The 26,430-nt window shown below is 40.0% G+C and overlaps 1 protein-coding gene across 2 annotated transcripts in view; it reads left to right on the top strand.

The window, feature by feature from the left end:
- The window catches only part of SPTBN1 (spectrin beta, non-erythrocytic 1), a 188,884-nt gene that overhangs the window by 6,794 nt on the left and 155,660 nt on the right, over positions 1-26,430 (top strand). The window contains exon 1 of one of the 2 annotated variants that reach the window (XM_045827185.1): positions 5,269-5,383. The exons of the other annotated variant lie outside the window; for it this stretch is intronic. The gene's annotated coding sequence lies outside the window, so the exon portion shown is untranslated. Of the gene's footprint in view, positions 1-5,268; positions 5,384-26,430 lie in introns of those variants that run through there. 2 annotated transcript variants of the gene reach the window in all.

The following is a 26,430-nucleotide window of genomic DNA, read 5'->3' as shown; positions in this document are numbered from 1 at the left end:
ACAAGTTAAGGGGAACAGTGGATATTTGGGAAGGGAATCAGTTTGCCTTCAAATACATTGTTTGAGGTTCCAACAGAGCCCTTAGCGGAGTTAGAGAAGAGAGGCCAGGGCTGGTGTGGCTGACGGGAGGCCACTGGGTAAGCGTCCTGAGCTTTAGGCCCCAGCCCCGCCTCCTGGGCAAACTGCCTTGGCTTTTCTGCACGCCTCAGCGTCTTCATCTGGAAAAGGGTGATAACAGCACTGCCTATCAAAAAGAGGATTTTATTAAAGTTTCAGTTAATCCAGTGTCCGTCACAGTACATTTTACTATTAAATCTGGAAATTTTGCTTTGTCTCACTTTTCTGCTTTCTTTCAAATAAGTATTTGGATTTGTTCAGAAAAGATACATTCCAGTAAACAATACCAATCCATCAGATAAATAATGCTAAACTCAGTCTGTATTAAATTTGTCCCTATGTATCTTGTCAAAATATAGTAATAAAAATGCAAATCTGAATAACATTTATTTTTAACAAACAAAAAAAATAGTAAAACCCTAGTATGTGGGGAAAGGCTAGGGACAGATGGCTTATAAGAGAAGAAAATAAGGAAACCAGTAAGTATATTGAATTGTTCAAACTCACCAGTAATGTGAAACACAAATGAAAACAATTAGGTTAATTTTTCCACTTAAACGGGTAGGTAGAGTTCTCTCTGGGGTGCCGAGATGAGAGCGCAGCAGCACCTCTTGGCAGCTTATTTGGATTAATACAAACTTACTTTGAAAAATTAGTGTGTATGTATATCTATATATCTATATGCAGATACATATATATCTGAAACCTTAAATGTTTATACCTTTTGGACTGAAATCTCACTTGTAGCTCTGTAGCACAAAGGAAGAATTAAAAATAAGGACAGAGGATTTTAAACAAACCAATAATAATAGTGGAAAAACAACTGGGACATAATCAAATAAATTACGGCACAGGATGGGATTCAATGTAGTGCTTAAAATCATGGTTTGGAAGAATACTACTGGAATGGGAAAATACTAACAATGTAGTATTCAGTGGAAATAATCTGTATACAAATCTGTATAATACTCTGTAACTCCTGTTTTGTTATATTAAATAAAAGACTGGAAGGAAATGTTAATGGTTTGCTTTGGATGGTGGGTTGATGGGTGATTTCCTTTCTTGTATGAAAGGAAATTCCTATGACTTAATGTTTCTCACTTTAAGTTTTGAAATATTTCACACATTCAGAAGGGCACATACAGTAAATAATATCATAGACTTCCATGAGGAGTATTTTTTAATAGTCAAAAAACAATCAACATGTTATGTTAATGTTTAAAGGAAGTAAAGAAAAAAGGCAAATCTGGCAACTGTAGATTGTTGTTAAGGAATAGTTTAAAATTCAAAGGATTTGTCACGTGTGTCCTCTGTACTAATCTAAAAGCAGTGAGAAAATGAGTAAGTCAGCGTCTTAAGGGTGTAGGTCTGAGAGAGAAGTAGAGCATGCAGATGTGATGGAATGCGAACTTGACTTCACACTCACCTGGGCCAGCTTAAGAAGGGGGAGAGACCAGGACTTCAGGGTTTCCAAACCACACACTTGTGTGTGGGGGAGAGGAGTGGGATTCTGCGACGTGTTGTTCTCACTTGTGGGAGCCCAGACGACTGCCAGAGCTAATTTTGTAACCATTGAGACCTTCGTGTTTTGTTAGAATTGGTCAGAAACTTAGGTAAAATTCCAAGTGAAAATTTGTAAGTTAAAATGACTCCACATTTAGATAACTTCTAATTAATGGTTTTTCAGTATTTGGTAATATTGTAGGCTAAGAGTGTGGTGGAACAAAGTTTAAAGAAATCCTTGATTTTTGTATATGAAACGAAATTCTTATGTAATGTTATATATATTTAAACATAGATGCATATCTGTGTGTTCTCTCTTCTCTACCACATAGGTGAGAGAGAGGTGTGTGTGATTAATTTCCAGCGTGAAAGGAGGCAAAGAGCTATTTTAAGGCTTTTCAAGTGGGAATATTGTAGAGACAACATTTTGAAGGTGAATCCCAGGAATTAACCTCTGCCCTTAGCTGATGGGGGAAATGTTTGGAGGAAAATAGTACTTTGTGTTTTTATGGTTTAAGTCCCCAATTGTACTGGCACTTTATAAAATGTGGCTTGTAAAAATGAACTAATTTACTTCCACAAATTTTGAATGTTTTCCAATATGAGCTTTAAGCAGTTGATTGAAGGGGGTTCAGGATTAAGTGTGCTTTTGAGATATGAAAGTAAAATGTTACGTTTTTTTTTAAAGATTTTATTTATATTTATTTTTAGAGAGGGAAGGGAGGGAGATAGAGAGAGAAACATCAATGTGCGGTTGCTGGGGGTTATGGCCTGCAACCCAGGCATGTACCCTGGCTGGGAATCGAACCTGCGACACTAAATGTTACAGTTTTAAGATTGCTTTAAGTGTGTATATTCAGTGTTTAATTTGTATAATTAAATATGCCCACGCTTAGAAAGTTCATTAGCCTAACAGGTTATATCTGGGTGATGGGATTCTGGAAAACTTCTCATTTTATCTCCACATTTTCCAAGCTTTAGGAAATGGCTTAACAGTAAACTTTTGCTTTTTATCAAAAATACCCTAACATCACAACAAACCTTGTTTTAGTTGGTTAAGAACAAAGTAAAATGATTAACTAGCTAAATATACCTTCTGCTGTTCAAATTTTGTCTACCATAACTTTCTGAAAAGCAGTACTAACACCAACGGTGTAAAGAGCCCTGAAACGTTAAAAAGATTTTCCCATTTCTCAGTGAAGTGTGCATTTCGTTAGAGCCTTGCTGGTTCATTACTTCCGCGGAGTGTGGGAAAAGATGGGGAACTGGGCCCCCAGGGAGTCTCTCAAAAACATCCTCCCAGAGATCAGCCTCTAAGGCTCCTGCCTTTGCCTGTGGATGAAGTTCTTGTTGTTCCCTGCCCTCGTGGGTGGCTGTTTCTGGGATAATTTTTGTCCTAGTGTGTTTGCCTCAAGGCCAAACCTAAATGGCCAAGGGCTGCATATTTTTCTGGAATGTTCTTCAGCAGCTGTTCAGTGTCTTTGGGATAGGAAAATTCAGTTCTTATCATGGTTTAGGGCCTTGGAGAGGGGGCCTTTTATCTTGTTTATTTAAAGGAGAAGGAAAACATAGATTCTTCCCTAAAACAGAGCTTATTTATTTTGTTATGTGATGGTTAAACATTTCCTGTTGTATTTTTTTTACCTGGAGCATAGGAGTGCTTTTTTAGTGAAAACAATAATTTTAAAAGTTAAATTTTTTTTACCTTTTTAGAATCCCTGAATTTTTTATAATCTGCTAATATATAGAGTGCATAGTTTTACTCTGAATGGTTTCTGAAGAATATATACTTTCATAAAGGTATAAATGAGCATAAATCATAACAAAACTTTAAAAAATTTAAATATTTTTATTACAGAAATAATAAATCTATATTGTAGATCATACAAAAAATAAAAATGAACACAAAGAAGAAAATTAACATCACTAGGTTAAGTCAGTGACCGTATAAACTTGCAGTTAACATCTTGGTGTTTATCCTTTAAACCTTTTTCCTGCCTTGCATATTTGTTTATCGCACAAATAAGGGTCAATTCTCAAATCTTAGGCTGAAGATGTAAAGTTTTGACAGGCTAAAGAATCCCTTAATGTTTATCATTCTTCAGTTTACACATGTAGCATGGGAAATCATAACATCTTATAACCAGTCATATTTAAAGTTATGGAATAAATAGCTGTTTTTAGTGGTGGCAATATTTTTTTAAAGATTTTATTTATCTTTAGAGAGAGGGGAAGGGAGGGAGAAAGAGAGGGAGAGAAACATCAATGTGTGGTTGCCCCTCTCGCGCCCCCTCCTGGGGACCTGGCCTGCAACCCAAGCATGTACCCTAGACTGGGAAGCAAACCAGCGATCCTTTGGTTTGCAGGCTGACACTCAGCCCACTGAGCCACACCAGCCAGGGCAGTGGTGGCAGTATTAAAGAAAAATGTTGAAGAATCCAAAATTTGCTATTATAGATAATTCTCTTTGGGGGGGAGCAGGGACCTTTTACAGTGGAAAAATAACAAAAATTAAATTCTCATTAGGTAATGTGTACTTTCTGTTTTGTTTTGAAAGGAATTCCCATCAGAGTTGTCTTAATTCCCTTGAGAGACATCTCTGTTAGTTCCTGACAACATCTGATTTTACTTTTGTCTTCAGATTTCAGAGTCTTTGAAACAGCTCTCCTATAACATGTCACAAATGGAATGGATGTGGATATTATAATCCTGGTTTTACATGTAATAAATTTTACTGGGCTGGGTTTAGTTAAAACTGTTGAAAGCATACAGCAGAGCTCAACTTTGTATTTGCTGAAGTCTTTCAAATTATATCTTTGCAGCTAGGGTCTGTTTCAAGGAGAAATACGTATTCGATTCTGCATGCCAGTTCTTTATGCCCTGGAACCTCCAATGGTTGGAGGTGACTCACTGGCATTTCTTTGTTGCCTTAATTCTAGTATTTGGCTTCTTCCCTTGGATGGTGTTAAGGTGGTTTGTTCATGTGCTGAGGGGAAGAGTGGAGAAATACCCTTTCGTTGAAGAGGAGGAAAGCTTTTTTAGCAATTTCTCTGAGGTAGTTTGTGGTGGTTATAAGTCTTGTTTGGGGTGGTGGGCCCTGAACAAAAGTGGCAGATGACCTTCTTCCCTGCTTAAACATTGAAGAGCAGTGTCAGCCCCGTTCACAGTTTAGAGGGAAAATCTGAGCTGGACTAGGTGTTGGATGGAGCAGGGCTGGGTGACGGAGCTCAGCTACACTAGTAGACAGACTTCCTCACTCCAAACAAGGGGTTCTTCAGAGACTCCAACCTGATGGGAATCATTCCCTTTGAGGGTGGCTGAAACCCATCAAGGGAAATGCTTGATGGTTAATGTGCCTGGGCTGTCTGAAGCCTGGAATAGGGATCTCAACTTGACTTCCAGGTAGCTGCAGATATTGGGCCTAGCCCTCCAGGAGGCATCCAGCTGAGACAGTACCCAGGTTAGGGGAGAGCAGGGGCTGGAATGTGGCCTTATCCAGACCTCTGACTGCATGAGCACACCTGTCACTATTTTAGGAGGTGAGTGGTGGTCAGAGGTATCAGTCGGGTGACTTCTCTGAGAGTGGGTCTGGTCCTTCTCACAGCGAGGCTGACAACTCTGTGCTGCCAGCTGTCCTTAAATACCCAACTTATCTTCTGGGGCGGAGTCGAGGGGCGCCACTGTCCTGGAGAAAGGCGTTAGTGGGACATTCCAGCAGGAAAGAAACCAGTGCACACCTCCTGTTTTATTCTTTGCTTTAAAGGTAGGTTGTTTTGTTTTTCCTCTTTGCTTGTTTTTAAATCAACACCCACTGCTAAAGGAATTTCTGAATTTCCCTGATAATAAGGACGATTTGTCACTTTGAAAGGCTTATTTTGCTTTTGAAGTACGTGGTCCTGACATTAATACCACCTCTTTCATCCTAGTTCTAAAAATTGTGTTTGATTCATAAATTTGATTCATAATTAAATTGAAAATTTAATTAGAGAGAAGGTTAATTTATTGTCTTGTTCCCAAGGAAGATTATTCTTGTCTGTCAGTTAAAATATACATATATGTTATGTGTGTATGTACATACAGATATATATTTCCCACTCTGCAGAATTATTTTGTTAGTGTATGTTTGAATATTTTGTTCTTAGTTATTGTATGTATTTCCGTTGGACTCCACCCTTGTTACAGAAAACTTAATCACATGAACTAAATTCTATCTTTAGCGGGTCATACTTGAGAACTGCTCAGTCTTCTCAACTTGTAAAGTAGGTATTTAATGTAAAGAGTATATGGATGGCTGGCCTATCACTGGAATGTTGTGCAGCTGTGCAGAGCAGGAGGATCAAATGTGCTAATTAAATATTTTTTTTAGCAAGAATGGAATGTAGCAGCATGTGGTTAACCATTCCAGTTTGTTTTTGAAGAGGACTTTTTTTTTGCCCCATATTAACAATTAGAGAGAACATTGGCTTCAAGGAGGATGTATTGCTATGTTAAATTGTTCTTTTCACAGAGGTGGTGGGATTCATTAAATACCAACACTGTCCTTCAAAATGTACCCCGATGAATAATCTGCTTCAAAGTGTACGCAGTGGGGGCATGACTAGGGTTTGGCATCTCTGGTTGAGGTAAAGGTTTGATCGTGCTTCCCCCTCCACGTCAGTTGTCCCTCCAGAGTTGGCGAGCACTGCGCCTTTCTTTGGGCAGCAAGGCACAGGGTTTTTCCCGCAGTTGGGGCAGTGGTCTGGTATTTGTTGGGGGACTGGTGTGGATCATTTGGACTAAGCTGCATTCATACAGATGTCGATTTAATTTTCTCTTTTTTCTTTTTTAGCCAGGCATTATGCAAAGTGACCTGGTGGGAATAAATGGCAGGCTGGTTGTGTAATGTGGCAGCATCTTACTTGTCTTAGAGATAAGTGGGATGTGATTCCAGCAAGGCTGTGCAAAAGAAGCTGGAATGTGTTGGAGAACTGCCAAGAGATTGGGAGCAACCTGCATGACAAGCTCTAATGCTGCTTCGGCCTGCCTGAAAATAGCTATAGTTTAACAAAATAGCTTGAACTTGTCATTTCACATAGGCAAAACTGCTCCTCTAAATGTATTACCAAGACATAGAGATAGTTGCTTTCCTCCTCAGTTTAGCAAGATTTATTTTAATTTGTTTATCTTTTTGTTCCAATGCTCTTAAAAAAACCTTATTGACTATATGTAGGAAGATATTTCTTTGCAACTTCTTATCTGTATGGTTTCACGTGGACTGGTTAGTAATGCATCATCTCCAAGCTTCACATTGAGTTACCCTGCCCCACCTGCTCCACCCACAAAATATGCAGTTTTGTGGTTTGGGTAAAAGTTGGGTCCCTGAAGATCTTTAAAAAGCCCTATATTTTATACGTTTGATGCTCTTCCGGAGATGAATTACTGGTGTTTGAACACTAAAACATTGTAGAAGCAGAGGAAAAGGCACTTTCTGACTTCGTATTAAGTTTACTTGCAGTTTGTAATACTTTGATTCTTGTTTGTAATAGATTTATTTTCTAACTGATCTCAATTTAAAAAAATAGGCTGAATTTTTAAGTCAGAATGGTAAAGACAAAGGTGGGAGTGCAGTCTTTCGGAGGGCTGGAGCCTGATGGTGACATGTGGGGGTGGCAGGAGCGAGGGAGGTGGAGGTGGGGGTTGCTGACTGGGATAATCCAAATAACCTGTTGGTTTGGGTGCTGTGAAGATGGGATTTTAAAACATGCAATATTTGGATTAGTGAATGGAAATAAGAATAGAGAGGGTTTAGATCTTAAATATGGTATGAAAACAGTGAGTGAACTTCATCTTAGGGGCTTAAATACAAACCAAGTTCCTATTAAAAATGTCTTAAAAGATGATATGACCAGACATCTTAATTATCCTATAACAAAGTCCATTAGAAATTTAGACTTTAACTTTATAGCTTTTTAGAGTTAGAAACAACCCCACAAATGGGCTTGTTTCTCTTACATCTTCAGATTTGTAATTCTGAATTTTCCTTTCTCATATTTGGTATCTTAAATATATTTCAGAGGGTGTCCCTTTGAATAGAAATGTTATTTCTGACTATATGTAGGTTCCTTATTCAGAGATTTATAGTTTACAATTATTAGACCTTTGGTCAGTAGAGTTGAGGTTATTTTTTTAGGCACGTTTTGTGATATGTAAAAAGCACTGTGTGTTTTAAAACATGAAAAAATGTTTTATGGAAAACATGGAGATACTTAGCTTCTTTAGATGTATTGATCTTTTTATTATTAGATGGGGGATAAATTCTCTATAGTATTGTTGATGTGTTGGAAAATACCTTTATTGAGCCTAAGATTTTTAAATGTTTAAAATTATGTTTTTGCCTCTTGTAGACAGTCCCTGTTTTTTAAACACACCCTTGGATAGCCAGAATGGTAAATTGAGTTCAAAAGATGTGAACTATGGTCCAGAACTACCGGTTGCCTTTTAATTTCACATACTATTATCTTATATGCTTGCATGGTCTTGCTTTTAGATAATTTTCTCCTCAGACTGTTCATTAATTTAGAGTATGCATTCATTAATTTTGTGAGAACATTCAGTCATTCACTGTAATATAGGCAAACAGTAAAATATTTGAATATCCCTTTTCTCGATTATTATCTGCATTAGAAAAATCATTCATTTTAATTTTACACATGTATACTGGATGCTGTCTCTCTGTGTATGTCTTTTGTATTCGCACAAGCTCATGAGACGAGGAACGTACAAGCTTAGCATTTAAAATATACCAGATATAAAAATTAACAGAATTTGCTTCTGTGTGTTGGGAGATGCACGGAAGAGACCCAGAGTTATAATGGGCTCTTTGTGAAGTGTGAAGGCAGAGGGAAACACGACAGAAGTCTGCTGCAAAGGGCAGCGGACTGGACAGGTGAGGACCACATGGAGGTTCATGCCGGGGGTAGGTGGAGTAACGAGTTGGCTGATGAAATACTAGCCGTCTTAGATGTTTGTGCAGCTGTTGTCAGCTAGCCAGAAATACATCGGACTGCTTGAGATGGTAAGAGCTTTGCTGTCTGTGTAGGCTTATTGGGTAAAATAGTGCTTCAGATGCTTGTGAAGATGTCTAGTAGTATAACACTATTGTAATAGAAAAATTGGTAATGACCCAGATGTCCATCATTGGTAAGTTTGAGGGAGGCATATTATAGAGGCAGTACAAATGTAGACCCAGGGACTCACTTTGTGACCTTGGGCAAGTCATTAACCCTTCACTGTCTCAGTCTCCTCATCTGTAAGATGGGGGCAGTTGTGATACAGACCTATGAGAGGGTTACTGTGAGGATTATATAAGTTAACATGAGTAAAGTGATTAATGCCTGGTGGAACTCATAGTCATCACTATCTTGATAAAATATTATTATTATTGAAAATTTTCTAATAACATAGGAAGGTTTTTAATTTAAGGGGAAAAAGGAGAGTACAAGATTATATAAATGATGTGATCTCAACTATGCAGAAAAACATACAAAGAAAAATACAAGAAGGAAATATTCCAAATGTTAATTTGTGGGGGAGAGTGATTTTTTGTGATTTTTGTTTTTGTCTCAATGCTTTTCTTTTTCCTTAGTGAAGGGCTTCTCAGAGCCTTTACAAGCTTAATAGGCATTCTAGGAGAGAGAGTGATACATGGTATTTCTCACACTTATCTGATCTTGGGATTCTTTTATTTTTTTCCATAGCCTCTCCTAGACCTGGAGTTTCATAGAATGTGCTTTGGGATATACTAGTCTAGTCTGTTCTTGTCCAAAGGAAAAATATTAGCATTGCATTTTAATTATTACATGCTTTGGAAAGAAACTTTTTATTGTTTGGTGGAGGAGTTGATTAATTGAAGAGTTTGAGTTCTACTACTATGAATCAAACTGCAGGCAATATGTTTTTTAAATTTAGTCATTATTAGTTACATGCTTGTGTTGAGTCCATAGTATTTTTCTTCATTCAGTTGCTTTTGTGTACTAAATTTGCTGTTGAAAAGAGTAAGGTAAACAAACCTTGACCACACGTATTAGTGGTTATAAAAGATTAAATTAGTTTGAACAGATGGCCCAAACACATACAGCTTTTTACTGACTTCAGCATTTTTTGTTGACTCTCCCAGACTTTCTATAACAAATTTTCTGGAAGTTTTGACACTACTGAAATGAGGACTCTGATAAGAATCAGGGATGGATGCCCTGGCTGGTGTGGCACAGTGGATTCAGTGCTGGCCTGTGAACCAAATGGTCACTGGTTTGATCCCAGTCAGGGCACCTGCCTGGGTTGTGGGCCAGGTCCCCAGTAGGGGGCGCATGAGAGGCAGCCACACATCTATGTTTCTCTCCCCCTTCCTCCTTTCTCCTCTATAAATAAATAAATAAAATCTTTAAAAAAATTAAATTAAAAAAATCTGGGAGACAACTTTCATCAAGAGGTATTACTGTATTTTTCAGACTATAAGAAACACTTTCCCCCCAAATTTGGGAGGAAAATGGGGGTGCAAATATAGTCCGAATGCAGTGTACCTGGCTCGCTGTGGGGGGGCGGCGCATGGTGGTGGAGCAGGGTCACAGGTTATGAAATACTTGACCACATTTTTTGCTTCAAAATTTTTTTCCTATTTTCCTCCTCTAAAACTTAGGTGCGTCTTATGATGCAGTGCGTCTTATAGTCCGAAAAATACAGTACTTATTTCTCTACCAGCAGGTTTTGGATTTAAACGTGGTATTTGTTGCCAGGGATTGGATGCCTGCATATGTATCAAATCTCGGTATGGAAGTTTTCATTTAAATGTGGCTTTAAACGTGATGTGGTAAAGCTTTAGGTAAGAAGGATCTCCTGTTTCATAACTATGCATGAGTAAAACTTTATAATGGAACTCCCCAGACCTGAGTTTGAGTTCATGCCATTTTTTTCCAGTGATGAATTCACTTTCTATGTGAAATCCAAGCTCTGAATTCATTTTCATTTTCTGTTTTTTTTTTCCTTTGTGAGTGAAAAAGGGTGAGAAGGGCAGTTGCTGTTTCATGACTGTTAAATCTGTCAGTTAACTCAGCAATGCCTGTTCCCCCCCTTCCCACCCTTCCCCAGTGTCATTGTAACGAGGACCAGAGGGGTAGTAAACTGCCTTGTGAGGGCACCTGGTAAGGTTTGGAGACAAGGAAAACCTTCTCTAGACCATGGTTTCCAGTCTTGTCCTATTTGTAGATTTAATATCATCATAGAAAAAGTGTTCATGACCCACCACAAAAACAAACATTAAAAAAGTGTGTTTTGGGTTTTCTTCCACGTGGCCTAGTGCGGACAGGAGTCAGACTTAGTATCTTAAAGAGTGAACTGTGCAAACGTGAGAACCAGCACAGTTCACCACAGGGCTGCTCCCAAGCCTGCTCACATGACCGTTGCCTGCAGCAGGCCTCCCGGGTATCTGATGACCTCAGACACTTGTGCTGGGTGTGAGCAATGGTAGCCTTAGTGTAAATCTGCTTTCAAGAGAGGATTGTTTATTTCCTCACCTTCAGGGTTTTGCAGTGCGGGCCCCTCATGGACCACCTTGCTAGACCAGCAAGGAAGCCAGCCTTTAGGAAGGTTAGTGATAGAGCACTGTTTTCACATTGTAGGCTACAGCTCATGGTCAGAAAGATTATAGAGGATATGCAGAATTAGAGGTTTTAGAGCTGGTGGGACCCTGTAGATCTCACTGCATCCACACCATTGGACAGAGGAGGAGACACGCTCAGAGAGGCCACATGAAATCACACAGCCTCGCACAAAGTTAAGGGCTGAAATCACCATGTTAAGCCAGTGAGTGTTATTCTGAGCCATTGGCTGATACATAAGAACAGTCAGTCTCTTTGTGACAGTTTTCAAAGTGCTGAAGCTTGAAAGGCATCTTAACCTCTGCTTATTTGGACCACTTGTGATGCTTTTCAACATTATATGTGAGGTGAGCCTGCAGGTTTAGTGCTCTTTTTCGCTGTTTTCATGCTGTCAGACTAGCATTAACATTTATTAGGAAAATAGATCATGTTTTACCAAAGATTAAGGAAGATGAAAAAGAATTTTTTTTAATAGGGAAGGAAGCATGGAACTTAAAAATCAGCACATACCGCATGTCTTAATAAAAATAGCAAACAACTGTGCCCTGGCTGCCCCAGTCGGGCTGAAAGGAAGGTGAAGGTCATTCCAAAATAGAAAAGGATCTGGTTAAATATTACTTTGATCAGTTGAATACGTTTAAAAATTTTCAGACCCAGGGATGTGGATGTAGGCTGACTGAGGAGTTCTCTCTGCTCACATATGATGTGTGCAGTGTATTATCAGTGATTTCAGAGGGGACAAAGGACAGTTCTGAAAAACATGACCCTCACTTACCCCCATCCCCCACCCCACAGGGATTTGTAGCCATGCAGGAGATCTGGGGTGTGATGGGTAAAAGTAAGAAAGTTAATCCCATCTTTCAGTGGTTGGGTTCTGTTTCTGGAGCCACACATCCTGGATTGACCCCTACCTCTGCCAGTTACTCATTGTGGGTCTTTGGTAATTGACCTATAATTTATCATCCAAACTGGGTAATTTATGGGAGGTGAAAGAGGATACTCGAAAGAACTGTTACCAGGACAGCAGGCATAAGCTGGGACCCTCTGAGGCAAAGCAGGCAGTGTGGTCACCTGAGTCTTATCAAATTACCAAATCTCGGTCTCAGTTTCTTCATGTTGTGAGATGGGTATGATAATAGCACTCACTTCTTAGGGGATTAGGCTTAAGTGCAATAAGATATGTAAAGGGTTTGAATGTTGTTTGATACATAACTGTTCCATAGAATTAGCTCTTTAAAAAAACTATTATACCCTGGCTTCTCTTCAGATCGTATAAATTTTTCACCTTTTACTAAAAAACCTATTATTTAGGTTTTTTACTTAGGCACTTATTTCACATAATAGCTCCTTGTATATTTCATTTACTTTCTGTTGTTGTCATATGATTTCTCGATAGCAAATTTTGCTTTTAGTTTTATTGAATGAATAATAACATTTACTAATGACTTCTTCTTTTCATGGCACTTACTCACACTTACTCACTTGCTTTATTTGAGCCCTTTCTTTCCTCAGGTAAAGGCCCTGAAAGTAAAATTGACTTTCACTTTGTCAGCTATGCATGTATTGGGCACTTAGTTACATACTTAGCATCTGTGGCCCAGGGATGGGTGGGCTTTGGGGCACTTGATTATCAGGTGGTAGCTAATTAGTATCCACACTAGAGACGACAGTTTTTACAGTTGACCTTCAGCTACAGGAATTGTGAGATGGTTGAATGAGTGGGAAGTGCCAAAACTAGGGCTCCTCCTTGACTTTCTCAAGTTTGGGTTTTTCCAGCACAGCCATGTGTAGGGTTGCCAGATTAGGAAAAACAAAGAAACCAGCATGCTCAGTTAAATTTGACTTTCAGATAAGCAGCATATCTTCTTTAGTGGAAATATGTCTTATGCAATATTTGGGGCACATGTATACCAAAACTGCATTGTTTATCTGCAACTCAGCTTTAACTGAGCATTCTGTGTTTACTGATAATCCGTTATGGAGTCTAAAGAGACTTTTCACCCTACCCAGTGTAACCCACATTCAGATGTGCATACAGAGGTCCAGTCCAGTTCCTGTTGTAGGTGTTGTGCTAACTCTAAATTAAAGTCCATGTTTCTTACCCTTAATTGGAACGGAAATTTGATAAGGTTGTACTGAGTAGCTGCTGCTGGGTCTCCACTAAGGCCAAGGTGAAGAGGAATTCAGTCTGGTTTGCCACAGCGGCAGGGATTACATCTGCTCTGTGAGAACGCCTTGGCTGTGAGTACGGGTGCATTTAATCACTTCTTTCTCCTTGGAGGGGTGTCCATTGACTCAGGTGATTTATTGAAGTCTTGGGAGTTCTCGGTTTTGAGATTGAATTACTTTAGTAATAATCTGGGGCGAGGCAGTTTAATTTTGTATCATTTATATTTCACTTGTGAATGTAGAAGGAACAACTTTTATTATTGTTAAGAGTGACCTTCAAATAACTCCCTCCATTAAAATTTCTTCTTCCTGTTTTTGACTTTCAGTGGTACTGCCTGGAAAACACTAGTGAATTTTTTTGCATCAGCCTTGGAACTCTGTCAGCATTCATCCTGAAGGGCACTGCATGCCTCTGGGAAGTGGTGATTGGAAGATTAGGGCCTGTGGAAACCGAGTGTCTATTTGCATTCTTTACACTCTGGGTATGAGGCCTCTGTTAAGTCAAGTCTCAGAGAAAGAGCGTCACCAGGTTAATGATACACTTGGTGAAATTAGTCATGGCAAGCGAAGGTTGAGATTGTGCTTACTGGAGAGGAGTGAGCCAGAGCTGGGTTTTGGACCAGTACTGGCTTTGTCACTGCTGCCATTTTAAAAGTTTGATGTATGCAGTGAAAAGGTACAGGTTTCCAATTATCATTTGAAGGAAAATGTTCAGTGGTTAAGAGCTTACTATCAGGTACACATAATGTGTGGGTGGATTAGCCAAGGGGGAAAAATCCAATTAGAGCTATTTGTTCAGAGTTCCACATTTGGAGGTATCTTTTGTTAACTGGTGGCTTCCCAGAACATACATTCGTTGTATATAAAGACTCATGTTAGCCAGGCTTTGGATGCTTAAAGTTAATTTGATAAACTTTTTCCCTCCTTCTTTTATGTTCATTTCTGGACTGCCTCCTATTCTCCTCATTGCCTCCTTTAGCAGTCCATTTTCTTTGGACGTGGTTTTGCTCCTGAAAAGAGTTGTCATAGTGCCGTAGGATTGATGTGCCTGATGAGTGGACTGTTTGGCCTAATTGGTTACATGTCTTAGTATGTTTCTGGTTGGATGAGGATTGGCCGTTAATGGTACTTTTTTACATAAATTAGAGCAGTGATTCTCCGTCTTGGCAGCATATTGGCATCCCTGAGGAGCTTTTGAAATGCAGATGTCTGGGCCCCCACCCGTAGAAAATTTGATCTAATTATCTGGGGGTATTAAATGGGCACTGGGACTTTAAGGGTTCCCTACGTGATTCTACTGCATAGCCCGGTTTGCACGGTATCCTTTGTTCTGCTCTCAGAATCACGGCCTCTGCTGTGTGGTAGGGCAGCGATGAGCCCCATGCAGCTACTTATGTTTAAATGAGTTAAAGTTAACTAAAACTAAAAATTCCGTTCCTCAGTCACACTAACCACATTTCAAATGCTCAGCCACTACATAAGGTTCACGGCTACTGTCCTGGGCGGTGCAGGTATAGACCATTTCCAGCATGGCAGAAAGTTCTGTTGGGCAGCCTAGGTTCGGGCTGTCTGTAGGATGTTAACACAACAGGGCAGGAGCAGTGGACATTTGAGAAGTCTGACACAGGAAGGGCAGGTTTGGAATGGGGCTGATCCACCAGGACCTGCCAGTACTGAGTTACTGCATGTGTTTTTAGCAGCCTTTTTCTCAATGGTCTTTTGGCACCGGAAGCCCCGCACAGTTGGTGCAATGGATTATGTGTCGCTGCGCTGAAAGGCCCAGTTTAGAGCAGGCCAGCCTGAAGGGGTGTGGTGAGGACGGAGGGCAGGACGTGAACCCTGAGGAGTCCAGGGCCAGGGAGGAGAGAAGTGAGCTTTATTCCCGCAGAGCTGAGGAATGCCCTTTAAGGAACTAACTGAAGCATGGCTACCTGGGGTGAAACCAGGTGAAGGGCATTTTATCTCTTCTGTTGAAGAAACACTCACTTTAGTTGTTTTTGCCGTTCCCAGCTCATTTCTAGTGTGTGGGAGTGAAGGATGGGTGCTAGCACGTATTTCCAGTGAAATAAAGTTCCCCCGTGGGCCCCCATGTGCTTGAGGGGCTGGGCGGGGAGGAGTTGAGAGAATGGGATCAAACTAAGTCGTTTTTGTTCAGACATATCTAGTACCAGTCCAAGTAGGGCAGGGTCACAGAAAAGAGAAAGGGGGAAATGAAGTTTGCTGAAGGATTCCTCGGCCCTCAGGCTGTCATGAGGCTGGAACCTCCAGGCTCCATGCTGAGCCTCTTGCATTTCACTGGTCATGAGCATCTCCCCAGGGACAGATTTCTGTTGCTTTTCCCGGAGCTCACCAAAAGGAAAGGCCAGGTGTTGCTGTGCCCCAGCAGCGGATGGAAGAACTCTGACAATGCCTGAACCGGAAGGACACAAGTGGTCCATGGGGGAGAGTCACAGTGGCTTAACAGGGCCTGTGAGTCACTTGAGTTTTTCCTATTTTGTCATTGTCTGCTGTTAATCCCAGGTGAAGTTTAAGTGCCTGTTGGTCATTTCCTCGTTTTGTTACACTTGTTAGGTAAGTGTTTTTGATGGGGTTGTATCTAAATATCTGTACTGATAAGCGATACCCACTACTAGTACTGCCTGCCTCCCTGGTGAGGAACGAGTGATCAGGACCTTCCCCCAATTACTTCCACTCTGCTTTTATTTTGTTTTTGTTTTTAATTTAAAAAAATTTTTACTATAATTTTTTCCATTACCATTTAGTCCCCTATCACCCGCTCCCCCCCCTCCCAATTTTGGCTGCTGGAGAAGAGGCATGCTTCCTTCCTTTCCCATTGTCAGGAATTTATATATATTTTGTTAAATATTTTATATTTTTAAATTATGTTTAGCACTTTTATTTTGCCTGATATGTATTCTTTCTCTTTCCTCAAGCTCAGAGAGCTGGATAGGAAATGTTAACTTCTTTTAAAAATAGGAAAATAGAAGATTGGGAAAATCAAAAAGAAACACTAAGAAAAATAATAGGAAAGCAACCATTGATGCATTAATATCTTGTGTTGTGTAGGAAGTCATGCTGGTAACTCTTGAAGGTGGCCCTCTATTGCTTATGGGTTTTGGAGGTCTTTACAGAATTGAATTTTAAATGGCAAGTAGTACCCTTACCTCTAAGCCCTTGAAAAGTTGCATTCTCAAGTACTGTGTAACCTTTCAGTTCTTAATATAGTACATAGAGAAATCTTCTGGAAATAAATAGATCTTGGTTCTTAACAGAGATTTAAATTGCAGTTAAAACAAAAGCGTGAGGTGGTACCTTAGCACTCATCTTATTTGGTGGTTTCCAGACATGTACATCAGACCACTTGAGGGGCTTTTAAAAAAAATTACAGGTTCTGGCCATTATCACATCCCTATTGAATAGAATTTCCAGGCACCAAGCCCAGGAATCTATATTGAAAATTCTTAGGTGATTTTGGTGAACAGCCAAGTTTAAGAACCACTGGACTTGTTGGCTTGCCTCAATTTTCAGATGAGGAAACTGAGGACTAGGGAAGTGAACCGATTTCCTCTCAGTTAAAGGTAGCCTGAGGAAGGGTTAGACCATGGACCTTTCTGAGGTCCCTTTCACCCAGGAGATTTGTGACTCTGCTTTTACCTTAGATGGTTGTGATGTCTGACTCATACTGTAGTCTTTCTGAAATCTGCTTCTTTTCATTCGATTTTCTTTTTTTGGCAGTGTGTTGAATTCTCTTTTTTTTTTATCCCAGAGTGCTATTCCTTGCTTCATTATAAAAGGCGGCCTGTCACAGGTCCTGCATGACCGCACAAGAGGGTGTGAGCTTTGAGGGTGAGCTCGTGGACCCTTTCACTCAGATTTCGGCTTTGCAGCATCGCATCCTGGGGGCTCCTTCGTGATTTCCAGTTTCCTCCCTCCCCTCACCATAAAAAAAAAGTTCTATTTCTTGATATATTTTTGGCTGCAGAATAACTCCAGATGGTATGTTTTGTATAGGGAAAAAAAGAGGTTTTTTATACTTTTTCATGAAATGTTTCTCTATTTTCAATTTTAATGAAGTTATTACTCTTACAAAGGGCCATTTTGTAAAAAGACTAATCACTGAACAAACACCCTTGTACATAATATTTAATGCCTTTGGCTAAAATTGAAGAGTATTGTGACTTTTATGTCATTACATCATTTGTTGCTCTCTTACATCCTTAGCATCACATGCTAAAGTAATGATCCAATTTTCTAGGGATAGAAAATTAAGAAAAAGAACTTCTGATACTTGGAGTTAGCATTGAGAAACAAGTGCTAAAAATGGGCTCAAAACAATATAATTGAAAATACTTTGAAAAATACATGGCAATATACAGATGCAAGTTACTGGTGTTTTTTTTTGAAATCATAATTCTGGCTTAAGAATTGAAATAATTTCAAATGATTAAGTGCTTTCACACGGAGCATGTGTACAGAATGTTTTGCATAATATTACTGAGTATGTGGAGTATTTATAGAAAGTGTTCTTCACTTTGAAACGGTCTTTTCACTGTGGTTTTTTTTACTTGGATTTTTCTGGATCAAAGAGAGAGGACCTACAATGTGTTCTTTGAACCTAAATTGTTTTGCATCCTAGCTGTGTTTTCCTGAGAGTAGGAGAGCACCTAAGATTAATCATTCATGCTGATCTCCACAGAGCCACCCCAAGAGTCTGTTTAATTTTGGGGGAGTTGATGCTGCAGAGGATAGAAGACACCTTTTTGGATAGTTTATAAACAGAGCTTTTAATTCAGAAAGTATTTAAGGAATGTAGTAATGCTTTAATTCAGATAGGGTCACAAAAAAGAGAAAATAGGACATTTGAACAATCTTGCAACCACTGAAATGGTAATGAGAGTATTCTTTTTTTTTTTTAAGATTTTATTTATTTATTTTTAGAGAGGCAAGGGAGGGAGGAAGAGAGAGAGAGAGAGAAACATCAATGTGTGGTTGCTGGGGGTCATGGCCTGCAACCCAGGCATATACCCTGACTGGGAATCGAACCTGCAATACTTTGGTTCGCAGCCCGCGCTCAATCCACTGAGCTGCGCCAGCCAGGGCGAGAGTATTCTTGGAAGAGGCAGTTTCTCCAGAAATTTCTGATTGGGAATAAGCACTTCAACATAACTGGATGCTCTGATGAGCCTACTACATCTGAATTTTTGCTCGGTAGAGGGTAACACCGACTAAGTTGGATGACTGTGTCAGTAGCACACGGAGGCGGAGCTCGCATCAGAAAGTGGGCTGCTTCCCCTTGCTGAGCTCTGGCTGGCCCCAGGCACAGCTCTGCGCTCACAGGGCGGGAGTTCGAAGGAGGAGACGGGGAACCAGAGACGGGTCCTCGTCGTGATTAGTGTGAACTGCGGGCGCAGCATTGGCGTGTTGTAGGTGCCAGGCGGGATGGGGGCAGTTCCCTGAAGGAGGGGGATGATGCCTGAGACACAACTCTTGAAGAATAAGTAAGCACTGTTAGCCAGAAAGATGAGGGTGTGGGAGAGTCTCAGGCTGAGGGCACAGCACCTGTGAAGTCATGGAGAGAGGAGAAAAGAATGTGTTTGGGGGAAATGTTCTGTTAAGGCTGGAGAGGAGGGAGCGTGCTGCGGAGTGGAGGGAGCTGAGGTGAGGTGGAAGGTCTCCCAGGGCCTGAGAGCGGTTCCACCCAGAAGGTGAAGGGGGAGGGCGCTGAAAGATTTTAGACAAGTTTGTGCGTTTTCCAGAGCTCACTAGAGCTCCAGTGTGGAAGAGAATGAATTTCCGGAAGGCAAAATGGCAGAGTGCGCAATAATTCAGTCAACAAACTATGATGGACTTCATTTAGGTCTAGATGATAGTTGGTAATTTTTCTTTTTGAGAAATTGTTAATAAACCTGACAGGAAAAACCCAGTTCCCAAGGCATTATAATCTGTCTACAAATCCATATTCAGTGGTTTTAAAGATTGCCCACATCATTAATAAGACTTCATAATTTTCAAATACGTTATTTTTCAATTATTCTACAGTTTTGTAGAAAAAAATTTTATTATCAACCAGATATTATGATTTAAACTGTTGTGGTAAATACTCTTGGTGAAGTTGATTGGTAATTGTTGGTCATATTATATAAGAATTATTTTTAGAGTAATGTTCCTGAACAGTTGCATGCAATTTAAAATTTTGATCATATTTTAAGTGCCTTATAGCCATGCACCATTTAAATTAATCCTCGTGAAACTTCTGTGGGTTGAAGAGTTATTTTTAAGTAATTTAATTCTTATTTCTCTTCCTTCTAAACCCAGATTTTCATTTTAGGCTTTGCTTATAGACCCTTAAAGAAACATTCAACCTTACTGGTAACCATAGTTCTTTGGATGTCTCCGGAGGAATAGTGTGATACTTTAAGAGCTTAAAAAAGAAAAAAACCCAATACAGTATTTGTTTTGAGGATACATTTTAATTTTAAAGAATAACTTCTAATTATGAAAGTAATATATTAATTTTGCTGTGAGTTCAGAGATAACCCTTGTTAACACTTCGGTATATTCATTCTTGGCCTTTTTTTATTCACATTTGCTCACATTCTCACACCACTCTATGTTTTGTATCCACTTTTTAAGATTTTTTTTGGAAATGTTTTTCACAGCTGTGTAAAGTACCCATATAGACCACTATTACTGGACCTTTAGGTTGTCTTTAGGGGGTTTTTTGTTTGTACTATAAGAAGCACGGTGATGAGCGTCATTGCATTCAAATTCTCACCTAAACTCATGTTTTCCTGTAGATTTCTAAGAGGGGAATAGCTGGATCTAAAGAGTTAATTGTTTAACACCCATTTCTAAGGCTGTGCATGACCATGACCTTCTCACGGGTGTCTGACTACCCTTGTGTTGACCGACCTACTCCTGTGGCAGATGCCTTCAAACTTAAGCAAACTCGTATCATTTGATACGGGATTTGGTTTTTGCTACTTACAAGATTGGCTTCCAGAACGTTTCCGTAAATCACAGTAGTCTTCATGCTGAGGACACATGGACATGTGTCTTATGTCTCGAGCAAATGCTCCCAGCCAACATTAGAAATGTAATTGACTGCTGGGTGGATTTCCTTTCTTTAATGTGGAATAAGAATGAGATTAATTGGCTTGTATAAACTAGAGCAGAAAAGTTAATAGAAGTAATAAAAGCTGTCACTCTGTTTAGTTCTGTGATGCTTTTAAACTCAGATTCTTTTAAAACTGTGTTTAGAAAATTGTACAGTTTAATGTGTCTACAGAATATTGAATATAGTATTACCAGAAAATCTTATACTTTGAGGTTTAGTTAGAACCAGTGAACATCCTCAATGTTTTCAGTTTTCTTATTATTTATTCTATGGTCTGGATAGCTCTTACTTGTATGTTCTATAAGTGATATGCTTCTAGGTGCTTGGAATTAAATAGTTTAAAGTTGAGGGAGAGGATCCCAGACTGAGTTCCAAGATAGAATATTTTCACCTAGAATTGCTTTTCTGTTTTTAGCTCATGTTATATTTACTTCTGTATTGCTTCTTATACAGGAAGCTCTTTAAATCATACATCTTAGTTTTGGGTGCCAATAGGATGCCTGTCAAAGACACAGAAAGTTGCCCTGGCTGGTGTGGCTCAGTGGTTGAGTGCCGGCCTGAGAATCAAAGGGTCGCTGGTTCAATTCCCAGTCAGAACACACGCCTGGGTTGTAGGCCAGGTCCAGTATGAGGCGCGTGAGAGGCAACCACACACTGACGTTTCTCTCCCTCTTTCTCCCTCCCTTTCTCCCTCCCTTCCCCTCTGTCTAAAAATAAATAAATAAAATCTTAAAAAAAACATACAAAGTTAATATAAACTTCCCCAAAGTCACATGAACGGGTTACTGTCTTTTCTTGGAACACATACAAAGAAAAGGCCCTTTTTCAAGATTGATACAAGCACAATGTCACGTTCTTTCTCACAACACCACTGTAGAGAATTAAAGAGAAAGAAGCAATTAGAAAGAGTGCCATCCAAATTTTGAAAATAATGAGGCGTAATGTATGGCAGTTGGACAGTGGACAGAGCACAGATTTTTATATAACTGTAATTAATATAGGCATGACTCATTTGGAGTTAACTTCAGATGTGAAGATTGGATTTTAAAAGTTACAGAGAGTGATTATTCACATTATAAAATGACTCATCCCTTATAAAAAGGACGTATTATCTTTCTTTGAAGAGGATATCCCCCTGGTGAATTTGGGTACTTGTCTGCCCATTGTTTTTTGTTTTTAGTTGAATTAGAATGCCCTGTGTTGCAGTTTCTTGAGAATTTATGGTATGACCCAAGTGTTCTACTCCTAGGCATTTACCCAAGAGAAATGAAAGCACATGTCCCCACAGAAACTTGTCTTCATAGTAGCTTTATTTGTAATAGCCCCAAACTGGAAACAGCTCAGGTGTCCATCTCAGGTGAATGGATAAATAAACTGTGTTACAGCCATACAATGGCTGTAATACTACTTAGCAATTAAAAAAAATGCTCTATTGCTATATGCAACAACATGGGTGGATCTCTAAATAATTATGCCGAATGGAGAAACCAGACAGAAGAAGGATTTGTACGAATGAGTCCATTTATACAGGAGATATGAAGTAGTCCATAGTGACAGAAAGCAGGTCCGTGGTTGTTCGGGGTGGGGGATGGGGATGTGTTGGGCTCAGAGGAACAGACTGTATAGGGGCTGGAGGGAACTTCGGAGTGATGGGCATGCCTGTTTTCTTGATTGCGATGATGATTTTACTGCATATACATAAGTTGAAACTTATCAAATTGTGTAATTTGTATCTGTGCACTTCATTATTATATATCAGCTGTTCTCCAGTAAGTCCTCTTTCCACCTGTCTGCTGGCTCCGCCACTCTCTCATATCCCGTCCGGTCAGCTCACACTCAAGAACGTGGGCAGGGATGGGCCAGCAGTGGTAGTCCAGTGCGCAGAATGCTGTGCTGGACAAATGCGGGCACATGGTGCAGTGAAGGCTGCCTTCATGCAGGAGGTGAGCTTGAGCTGTGAGTATGAGGGATATGTCCATGGGTGAGCAGCGCCGGGGAGCTGCAAGGGGCTTGAGCAACCTGGAATGAGGGTGTGTGTGGGTTTGTGGCAGGGAATGAGAAGGGCGAAGGCAGGGGCCTTGTGTGTTATCATATCGTTTAAAGCTTCATTTTGAAGGCCATGGAGCATTACTGCTGCCTGGTAAGCAGGGGAAAGACATTCAGCTCAGGACCCTTGTCCATATCAGGGGAGGATGAGGAGTCAGGAATCCTGCTCAAGGAGTCCTTATGAGATGCTCCTCCCACTCTGTCCAGAGTTCTCGCTGGAGAGAACCTTTTTATCCAAGAGGGACCTGTCTTGCCAGACAGCTCTGCTCTGTCCAATAAACTGCATGCCACATTGGAATCCCACCTGTACAAATACTTAAAGTTTCTCATTTCAAAAATACAATGCTCTATGTAGAAACAAAGGAAAATACAGTTTTCTTAAGAAAAGTAAAAATTTAAATTGCCTTTAATACCACTACCCAATGCTAATTACTTTGAATACTTTGGTATATATTTATTTCAGATAAATGTATGTTTTCAAACAAAAATAGAATCATGATATGCATATTTTGTTACCTGGTGTTTCATCTGAGCATCTTACCATGTTTCACATGTACACATAAAATATGAGAGTCCATATATTGCATATGTCATGATTTAGTCAACCAAAGCTCCCTTTTTTGGATTTTTTGTTATAATATTTTGTTATAATTTTGTTTTAATCCTGGGAAAGTCCGAATCTTATTAATAAAAGGGTAAATCAAAGAATGTACAGTTTCTTCAAAAATTTTTGTATTCATTACAGAAAGTAGTCTACTTGATATAGCTAGTAATATCTGGGTATTATAACTAAACAAAAGGGAGGGCTGTCCACTTCTAGAATTACACACGGGTACATACAGTGGTTCTTTGTTACCCAGTGATAATTGTTTCATCTGTGCTGTTCACAAAAAGTAGCCACCAATGTGAATGCTGTTGTATCAAAGGAAGAGTTCTTTGTTATCAGAAATAAGTATTAATAAGTTTAAAAGTATAAACAATAGAAATAAGTTTAAAAAGTACAAAAATAATGTTTTTTAATATTGTGTATTGTTTTAAGCATTTTACATGTATTAACTCATTTAATTCTCAAAACAGTTCTATGAGATATAGATTTAATCATTATTCCTGTTTTGTAGATAAATAAACTGAAGCACAGAGAAGTTAGGAACTTAAGCAAATAAGTGATCAATTTAAATTATTCAAACATATTCAACGTCACATCTCTAGTAAGCAAAGTTGTGCAGATTAAAGTAACAGTTATAGCCCTGGCCAGTGTGGCTCAGTGGATTGAGTGCTGGCCTGTGAACCAAAGGATCACCAGTTTGATTCCCCCTTAGGGCACATGCCTGGGTTGCAGGCCAGGTCCCCAGTAGGGGATATGCAAAAGGCCACCACACATTGATGTTTCTCTCCCTATCTTTCTCCCTCCATTCCCTTCTATATAAAATGAAAATAAATAAAATCTTAAAAAAATAAAGTAACAGAATTATCACTTTAGAGACCTTCGGTCATCTGAACTGTGATGCTTGGTGTTGATCTGGGTGCAGGGAAAACAGGCTCTCCCTTACGGTGCGGGGGGAGGGTCCATTTCTGTGGTGCAGTGGGTTCTGTTCTAGAAATTTATCCTAAGAAAATAATGGTCAAGGTTATAGTGGTATGACCACATTCAAGAAAATATTGAGAATAGTGAATAGCTGTGTGTCTAATAGAAGGGACTTGTTTAATAAATGGTGGTATATCCATGCTGTCGAATATTGCTCAGCTACCAAAAATGAAGATTGGAACATATTTATGGAAGTAGTCGTTCAGGAAATGGTAAAAGGGGATAAACATGTAGCGTGGAATGTGAAGATGTGACATCTGTGCACACTCAGTGCTCCTGGTTGTGGTGCTCGGCCCCTCACTGGGGGGGCAGCATACCCGGCTCCCCCCACCCCTTGTTTACTGCAGTGCCAGACAAACGTTCGTCTCTTGTCCCAGGATGCCTGTCCATTGGAGGAATCTCTGGAGTTTCCGTGGGGAACTCTCTGGGGTCCTCTGAAAATAAGTGTCATTAAAAAATGCCTCGTTTAGAGCAAGGAAAGAGGGAATGAACGTATTTTGTTATAGATCTTATGTTAACTTTATTTAACAAACGCAGAAATGGGATTTTACAGCTGGGGAGTCAGCCACAGCCAAACTAGGACTTAGTGTTGTCTTCCTCTAAGCCCACCTGAGTCCGTTCTTCCTTCTGCTCTTGAGACTTGCTCTACTCAGTGAGTTTTCCTCTTTACCTTTTTATTATCCTGCCCCTCAGGCTAGGCCTTGACTGTTTTCCCCTAGCGAAATTTACCATCCAAATGAGCATCTTGTTTCCCCTCAAGTCTGTTTGAGTTCAGATGCCTTGAACAGTAACTTGGTGTGTTACCCTTCTTAGGTAGTTGAACTTTCAGAAGTGCATTTTCTCAAAGGTGTAACTATTTTGGAAATTGCAGAAGTCATAACCCCCTCATTGCCCCCCCCCATGGCCGTTCTTCCTGTATTCTCCAAGACACAGCATTGAAAGGCTGCCTTGATATCAAAAACTTGTTTATTTTATTACAGAAAGAACCTTTTGCGGTGTACTTTCTGCATTTTGAAAAATGTCTGCAAATATTTTGGGAACTGAATTTTTGGGAAGGGCTACCCTCTGGCTGAACTCTGCTTGCAAAATCCATAAATACAGGGTTTGGGCCTTCACAGCAGGACAGGTGCAAGTGCGCGCCAGCGGCCTGACAGCCGGAGACCATTTCTGCTCACATCCTGCCAGGAGAGGAGAGGAGAATAACAAAGGGAAAAGCAAAGGTTCTGGTTGGCTTTTCTGTTGAGCACATCTATCAAGCTGCTGTTGACTTGTTTTCATATATTTTTGCTTAAAGAGTGGGTATGAGAGAGTCTCCACTGGAAAGACCCTTTGTGTTATATTTTGATTAGAATGAGGGAATGGCATAGAGATGGGACTTCTGGGTCTGGAACTAAACCCAAATCGAGCGGCAGCAGTAGAGGTAGAGGATTGCCTCTCTGGCACGGAGCAGTGTTTGCCCCCAGCGGGGCTTTCGGTGACAGCGGAAATGTTCTACATTCACCATGTTCATGTCGCCTCCATGAGCCAGCCACAGGTGGCTTCTGAGTGCATATGGCTGATGCACTGCAGAGCTGAATTTTAAATTTTATTTAATTCTAATTAATTTCTCTTAAATAGGCACATGTGGCTCATGGCAGCCATATTGGACAGCACAGGATAGGTGCTGAAAGTAGACTGCTTGGATTTAGAGCCGTAGTTCACCAACTTCTCCTCGTTGACCTTGGGCAGGTTCCTTCACCACCCTGCACCACAGTTTTCTCACCTGTAAAGTACAAAATGGAATAGTGTCAACCTCAGAGGGGTTATTTTGAGGACCAAATAAGTTAACACTTATAAAGGGCTTAGTCCTGGACATAGAGCTGTATTTGTTTGTTAAATAATGCTCTATCTATCTATCTATCTATCAAATTAAGAAGTTAAAGCCAGATCCATGTTGTATATTTACTTTCAAGAAACTTCCGATACATTAATCATCATTGCATTTTCCCTAAAACCCTTTAAATACTGTGGAGATCAGATAAGTCATTCAATAAATATTTACTGAGCCTTTACTCTGTGGCAAGTGCTGCACTGTTGCCGGGGATAACACATCATGGGGCCTGGGAGACTTGGTTCTGATCCCGGCTCCTCATAAAGGAGGTACCTTCTACCAAAGTTTTCTCATCTAACGTTTATGGACCTGTAGAACAGGAAGGGACTTGAGAAGTGGGGCAAATTCAGGTTTAGACCCAGGAACCTGGAGAAACTTTGTGCCTGCTCCT

This window comes from Phyllostomus hastatus, unplaced genomic scaffold (genome assembly GCF_019186645.2).
Source record: "Phyllostomus hastatus isolate PE091 unplaced genomic scaffold, TTU_PhHast_1.1 phas_scaffold_78, whole genome shotgun sequence".
In the NCBI taxonomy this organism is placed as follows: Eukaryota; Metazoa; Chordata; class Mammalia; order Chiroptera; family Phyllostomidae; genus Phyllostomus; species Phyllostomus hastatus.
This window is presented reverse-complemented; position numbering and strand designations above follow the sequence as displayed.